The sequence below is a fragment of the Labeo rohita genome, chromosome 2 (assembly GCF_022985175.1).
Source record: "Labeo rohita strain BAU-BD-2019 chromosome 2, IGBB_LRoh.1.0, whole genome shotgun sequence".
In the NCBI taxonomy this organism is placed as follows: Eukaryota; Metazoa; Chordata; class Actinopteri; order Cypriniformes; family Cyprinidae; genus Labeo; species Labeo rohita.
The window spans coordinates 34,090,325-34,098,005 of NC_066870.1; the positions used below are offsets into that span (position 1 = coordinate 34,090,325).

The 7,681-nt window shown below is 34.5% G+C and overlaps 1 protein-coding gene across 3 annotated transcripts in view; it reads right to left on the minus strand.

Annotated features, from left to right (window-relative positions):
• Nucleotides 1-6,967, minus strand: part of svilb (supervillin b) — a 64,626-nt gene extending 57,659 nt beyond the window's left edge. Inside the window, exons 1-2 of one of the 3 annotated variants that reach the window (XM_051130426.1) lie at nt 3,428-3,623; nt 3,114-3,277 (exon numbers count right to left, since the gene is read on the minus strand). The gene's annotated coding sequence lies outside the window, so the exon portion shown is untranslated. Of the gene's footprint in view, nt 1-3,113; nt 3,624-6,822 lie in introns of those variants that run through there. The other 2 variants (XM_051130434.1, XM_051130418.1) reach the window with 2 other exon arrangements.
• Nucleotides 6,968-7,681: the final 714 nt, after the last annotated feature.

Below are 7,681 nucleotides of genomic sequence, written 5' to 3' on the forward strand. Positions count from 1 at the left end.
TTGACAGAGAGGGCAGGTGCGGCTAATTCGACAGCTACAATATCGCAATCTGGCTCCAGACCTCTCTCACACACATACACATACACACACACACACACAATACAAATGGATCCATGTACTGTATATGGGATCCTCAGTGCCCCTTCTAGCCTCATAACCACAGTGACTGTGCAAACCAAAGATTGCATACAATTATCCAGAGTGTCCACATTTAGTCTGTTCATCAACACACATGCACTTCAGAGCTCAACCAGTTTGCAGCGTTCCCAGAATTGCAAACCATATTCAGAAACAGCTTAACCAATAATGACTCCCATCTGACAAAGTATGAAGAGAACAAGAGTCTGTAAATCATATAAAAACACACTTACATAAAATGTAGTGAGAGTTGTAGTAATTTTGAACAGAAACATCTGCTAAGTGAATAAATGTAAGTGTAATGTACATATGATTGGTCTCAAAGCAATTTACGCAGAAATTTCACTGTTTCCATAAAAATATTAAAAATTTGAATTGTTTTCAACATTGATATAATAAGAAACGCTTCTTGAGCAGCAAATCAATATATTGGAATGCTTTCTGAAGGATCATGTGACTGGAGTAATGATGCTAAAAATTGTTTTACATCACACGAATAAATTACAAATTAAAATATATTCAAATAGAAAACTTATTTTAAATTGCAAACTGATTTCACATTTTACTGTATTTTTTATCAAATAAATGAAGCCTTGGGGAGCATAAGAGACTTTAAAAAGTATTGCAAAATCTTCAAACTTTTTAACAGTAGTGTATTGCTTTTTTGACATTTCATTCAAGCATATTGGACATTGGCTCTAGACCTGTGCATGCTCTTTCTCAAGAAGCGGGAGGTCATCTTCAGGACAGGGTACTGTTTCAGTCACTGAGGTTATGAAGTTCTAGTCTGTCTCATATTTAGGGTCTGCTGGACCAATCTTCATTCTTCTGGGACATTAGCATGTGATCTGAATCACAGATCATGATGCATGCAGCTGAGCCCAAAATACTGCAGAACCCACAGTCCAAATAATCTGAGAAAGGCATGCGTAAGCAAAAATAAACAGTAATTCATATCTGATCTCAACATAATGAAAAAATTTTTAAAAAGCAAATGGTGCTTGTTAGTGAAGATCTGACTGACCACAGGAGCAGGTGATTTTCATGTGGTTGCATGCTTTTCCAGACGTTGCAAACATAAACACACACGCGATGCTAGGCTTAGACATAGCGGCATATGTTGGCACAGACCTCAGACACACTCCGGTTACAACCCTGCTGTTAGCAGCTGATTCTAGATGAGTTTCAGACTACTTGAAGGCACAGTGAGTCCTAACCTTCACGTTTATGAGCAACAACAGGGCAAAGATCTCAATGTATCAAGACAAAATGTCAGTGTCAAGTAATCGGTCCATTAAATTTCCCAACCCTTGATTTGCATTGCAACCCTTTCACTAACTAATGTCAACGCAATGTCAATGTGAAGAAAATCTGACTGCTTCCTGTCTATGCAAAAGTGTGCAATGCAATTGCTAGCGTGTTCTTGTGGTTGCTAGGACAGGACTAAGTGGTTGTTAGGTAGGTTCTTGCTAAAAACTCAGTTCCATGTCTGAGTTTCTAGATAAGGCTTAAAATACCATTTAAAAGTAACAGACTACGGTTTCAGATTGCCTTACAAGCATGAAATAACGTTGCGTTGAAAGATCTAGAATAAATTTCACAAACGCAGCAAAGCAAGTGCTTGGTAGAAACTGAAAATAACTAAAATAAAATATATTAAAATGAAAAACAAATGCATGTATATGTGTATGTATATGTATGTATGTATGTGTATATAATATATAAAATAATATATATATATATATATATATATATATATATATATATATATATATATAAATAAATTAAAAATATGCATTAAACTAAGGTAAATATAGTATTTATAAATATATATTTTTATTAATTTTTCTCTCTCTCTCTCTCTCCCAAATATATATATGTATATATAAGATAGACAGATAGATAAATTAAAATATAAATATGCAAAATAATTAAATAGTAAATTAATAAAATTAGTCAATAACTAAAGTATTTATAAATATTATATCATATATAATTTATATAATAAAATATTTGCTTATATTATAAATATATATATATATATATATATATATATATATATTATATACACACACACACGCATATACATATATACATACATATACATATATATATATATATATATATATATATATACATATATATATATATATATATATATATATATATATATATATATACATACATACATACACACACACACATATACACATACATGTACACACATATGTGTGTGTGTAAATAAATTACTCAATTTTGTATTTTAGTTAATTATGTATTTTATTTATATATTTAATATAAATAAAATACATAATTAACTAAAATACATAAGTAAATAAATTAGTAAATTCAAATATGTAAACAAACAAACGGGCAAGTGAGTTAACATTGGTGAATCAATCATTTCAGCTGCTCCCTCAGACATCATTTTTATACCACTTACTACTCAAGCATATACTCAGGATTGTGGGATATCACAAACAACCAATAAAACATCTATCCTGTCTTCCAAATCCACCCAGATGAAGGCATCTTCCTAGACAAGATGTGTCATGATGCCTCTCTGCCCCGTGTACTCTGGTTTCCAACACAGCCATTATGCTCTTAGATGCTTCAGTAAAAATCCCAGTTCTACTGTCACAAACTCCAGTACAAACTTAGACCACATCTGTTCTTACATCAAACACCAAAAGCAGAAAGTTACACCAGCATCTGCAGAACATTAAACAGTGATAGAAGACTGTCAAAATATACCTGTTGAGCTGTAAAAGGATGCAGAAGACACAATCACTGACACATGCTTTCCAACCTGTCCATTGTCCAGCGGGAGCGGATCAGGGTGGGCTGGAGTCACAGGGGGGGATTACGCTATCATGGGGCTTAATAAAGCCGGCTCAGCCCGAGGGCTTACGGCTGCCGCCACACACAGCCGTACACGGACAAACAAAAAGAAAGAAGATGGAAATGGTACTTACTTGTTACTGCCTAGAAAAGCTTCCCAAGTTCATTCGTAGAGTCCAAACGCAACTATTCCAAATGCAACGGTTTCTAAAAAGTATCTTGTATAAAGTGCGGGTCAGTTTGTAAATGATGAGAGGTGACGAGATAGCAGACGTCCATCATACTCAACGAAAGGATGCTGATCCATACAAATGAAGGACGTAAAGTAATAATGGTGGTGTTGATAGACAGGAAGAGGGAAAAGGGGAGGGATAGGGGAAAGGAGAGAGGGAGAGGAGGGGAAGGATATTTGGAAGGGAAGAAAGAGAGGGGGGAAAAAAAAGGATACGGCAGACAATTAACGAAAAACAACACAATAGAGGTGAAAAAAATAAAACCTAATTCCAACAGTGTTGAAATACAAAAAAAAATATTCCAAGGAATCTCTATGGAGAGCTTCTGGCAGTCACTGAAAATCCACAGGTGGCAATTTTCTGAATTTCCTGTTCAGCTAACAAGTCCAGAGTGACACTACTGAGAGTCATGCTAGCGCACACGCTCACGCTCACACTCACACACACGAGCAGAGGTAACCTCACCCAGTGGACTCCATGTATGGCCTGAGAACTGAGTCCTGCAGGGGAATCTGCCATAAATAGACTGTAGGGGGGTTGAGAGACCCAGGGATTGAATCAGCTGTTAGATCAACAACCTCACCAGAGTACCAGAGATAGACGCACGCATGGATCAGAGGAAACACACATGGATGGATCGAACTTGAAATATCAGTTCTTCCGATACTGATGTTGTATCATATAAAACATTGATCCTATGGTTTTTAACAACTAGTTATTGTGTTATTTAGTGTTACAATCAATGTGCATCATAAGTAGCAAAGAGAAAACAGTGTAGCATTTATCAAAATTAAATAGTGCATTATTTGTTTAGTGTACTTCAATTAAAATAGTTGATTCTGTGTTTAGCATCAAAGGTTCAAAGTTTCAAGTTTCACAGCGCAAACAATGCAGAAGTTATTAAAATTGAATTGTGCAAGTTTCACGTAAGCTTAAATAAGTTTCAAAGAGCAAACCATGTAGAATTTGTTAAAATAAAATAGTGCAAATGCAAATTTCTTGTAAGTTTAAATAAGTTTCAGAGCAAACAATGTAGAATTGAACATAAAATAGCGCAAGTGCAAATTTCTTGTAAGTTTAAATAAGTTTTATTTCAATTAAAAGACTCAATCTTTTTTTTTTTAAACGTTAAAGAATTAACTTTAAAATCAATGTGCATCAGAGGTTTCAAATGGCAAACAGTGTAGCATTCACTAAAATGGAATCGTGCAACATTTACGATAAACTTGTGTCAATTAAAATTGGTTGAATCATTTTTAAACTATTTACTCTAACAAATTATTTAGCATTAAAATCCACGTGCACCATAAGTCTGAAAAAGCATACAGTGCAACATATTCAAATGGAATTGTGCAATATTTGAAAGTGTTGACATTTTATCGTCAGAAAAAAATGTATTCAATAAACATATTGCATCAGTACTGGCAATCAAAAAAAAAGTGCACAAGGAACCATCTAGACTCTACCTAATGATATTCACGTCGTCTCTCTGGCCTAAAGTGTGGCAGTAAATGCAGACTCAGTGCCAGAGCAGATCAGACTGCAGGTGGGCACAGAGCCCCGCTGGGTGATCTGAACCTCAGCGCTGAAGAACGTGACTCAGAGTCTGAACTTTTATGACCAATGTAGATTTCTGACCAGCACATGGTCATGCTGCTGCAGTGTCACTTTCACACACTGTCCCTGTTCGGTCTCCTGACAAACATTTATGAAACACCCTTGAATGTTTTTCTCACCAAAAATGGCAAAGGAAATGAGCGGGGTGCGTGCGTGAGCATGTGTGTGGCATCTGTTTATGAACCTGATTACGCAACTTCATATGCAATAAGAACAGAAGCAGACTCCAAATGAAGCCTCAAGCTCAGGTGAGGTGCGTTTTCTATTTCATTTCAATTCAGAACTATTTCAATCCCAAAAACACAAACATCCTCTTACTTTATACACAGAATTGTAAAATGTAAAACCACTAATGATTTAAGTTTAAAATGATTAATAAAGCATTGTATTGTAAAATTACTACAAAGAGAAAGATCACTGACAATAATGAGAATTATTGTGTACGTTTACATTAGAAATTACCATGAAAACAATGCTGTAAATTGAATTATACTAGAAGTTCTTCATGTGGTAGAGTTGTTTTTTTTTTTTTCGAAGTTCACCCACACACAGACAAACTCTAAAGGGAGCATGGCAACAGAGATGGATGGGGTAACTTGGGTAACTGAGGTAACTATAACTAGAAAGCCATATGAGAAAAGCTCATAAGACAAAATGATATGATGTGATGGCACAAGCCCCTCCACATACACTGTACATTATGACAGGCAGCCATCTGCTGGACAAATCGTGCTATGACAACAATTCAATAAAATAATACTTACTTCAACTCATATCTTGAGGTGAATACTGGGAAAATAAATAGACTGTTAATGATGCAATTAGTAAGCTGTCTATTATTAAAAATTCCTGGTTTCATGGATGCACACTGCAGATCAAATTAAGATGACAAACACACCTGTGCATAGGCTATTTAAGCTTGCAACTGACAAAATTTGATTTGCAAAATAAAGTTATGTTTAAAAAGATATTTGGTGATAACTGGCCATGAAGCCAACTTAAAAATAATGTCTTAAACTCTACCACCCAGTACCATGAGCATGAGACCAGGCAAAGGAAAGCTGATTATTGCCCCTATTGAATAATGTAAACATACTGGAGACAAACCACATACTGCACTCATTCACAGGGTTTACCTTCATCTGCTTCAACATAAAGCACACACACATGCAGTGCTCATTGGATCACATGACCACACCAGACAAAAGCATATATATGTCCACAAACAGTATGTCTGTTTTTCTAATGTGCTTAAAAGATTATAAAATAAGGGCATTTACAAGCAGAAGTATAGGGATGTCTTTGTTTCAATTTAAACAGCAATACATAACTGAACAGCATTTGTGCATAATCCATAATCTTAAAGGATTTTTGTAATATGGTATAAATGGCTTTTGTTCTAATGGTTCGACTGCCTCCTCAATACATAATTAATTTCTAGAACATTTTCTGTGAAAATTTAATTAACACTTTTGTCTATTATTAAACTGAGTTGTATCATCTACTGGCCACCTTTAAATTTAAACATAACGGAAACCTATATCTGCCATTTCATTCTCTAAATAGCTGAAGGAATCACATGCAAGAGTCCAAAAACTGTCAATGTAACTTTTAGACAACACACAGATGTTCGAAGAGCACTATTCACCAACACATAATTGAGCCACAAACTAATTCGTCATTGAGCCTAAAGTTAATATACTCTTTTATCAACAATTGAAATGTATGTCCTGAAGTTTATAACTTAAATAGAGAGACCTCTCAAATGCTGCGTTCTTCATTTCTCACATTTAATATGAAAGTGTACTTAAAACTAATAAAACAAACAAACAAATTAAATCAAGATGAATAGGTCTGATTAAAACAATGACATTTAAAAGGTCATTAAGAGTTCAAGCAAGCCGCTTAAGGTTCGATACAATCGATATCAAACAAACTTTCAACTGACAGTCAAGTTCGAAATAATGATACAAAATCTATGGATGAGTCTTACCTTCAAACACACGTTCGCTCTGGCTGACACTTTATCCTGTGTGTTTTCTGGATGACTTTTTTTTTTAGTTTGTTTCATTCATACTGTGGGACCAAATAAAATTCAGCCCCGCGGGATCAAAGCGTTTAGTGGAATTAACGCCGATAAACACGAGTCAGTGATTTCCGGTGATGTGAACCAATGACAGAACACCATCAATGCAATTGGTAAACGCCGAGGCTAAAGTAGATGTCACATGGTGCTTTTATTCAAATTGATTAAAGTTTTGGGCTCTATTTACGCGTTTTTCAAATGTAGGCCTACATACATTGAGTTGTCACATGCAATTTTATAAATTACAGCAGGTTCTGTTGGCAGAAATATTGTTTGGTATTTCCATTTTTACTGTTTCATTTATTGTTTTGTATTTTATAATTGTTTTGCAGATTACATTTGTCTGAAAAATCCAATTTTAAAACAGATATGTTGTACAGTAGGGTAGAGTGGGGGGAAAACGCACCCCTTAAGGAATGTGCAATTTTTTTCTGTGGAACAAAAGTTAAATGTGTTCAAAAAAGTTATCATAGTTTTGTGACATTGACGTGAAGTATAAACAAAGTATGAAAAATGTCCAGAGTTTTCATGCTATTAGATTTTTAACAAAAATTTAATTTATACCAAGGGGGCAATTTGCTTTAAACATTTACAGCAAAATTAGAGTACAGGCAGTTTTACCTTAAAATTAAAAAGAATATAATCAATATTTTGTTAGCTGATACTAATTGGCTAGCTAACTAGCTGCCTGATGCTAACTTGAGGTAATTTTTAAACATAAAATCCAAATATTTTTATTTACTCAACTAATTAGAATTCATTTGAT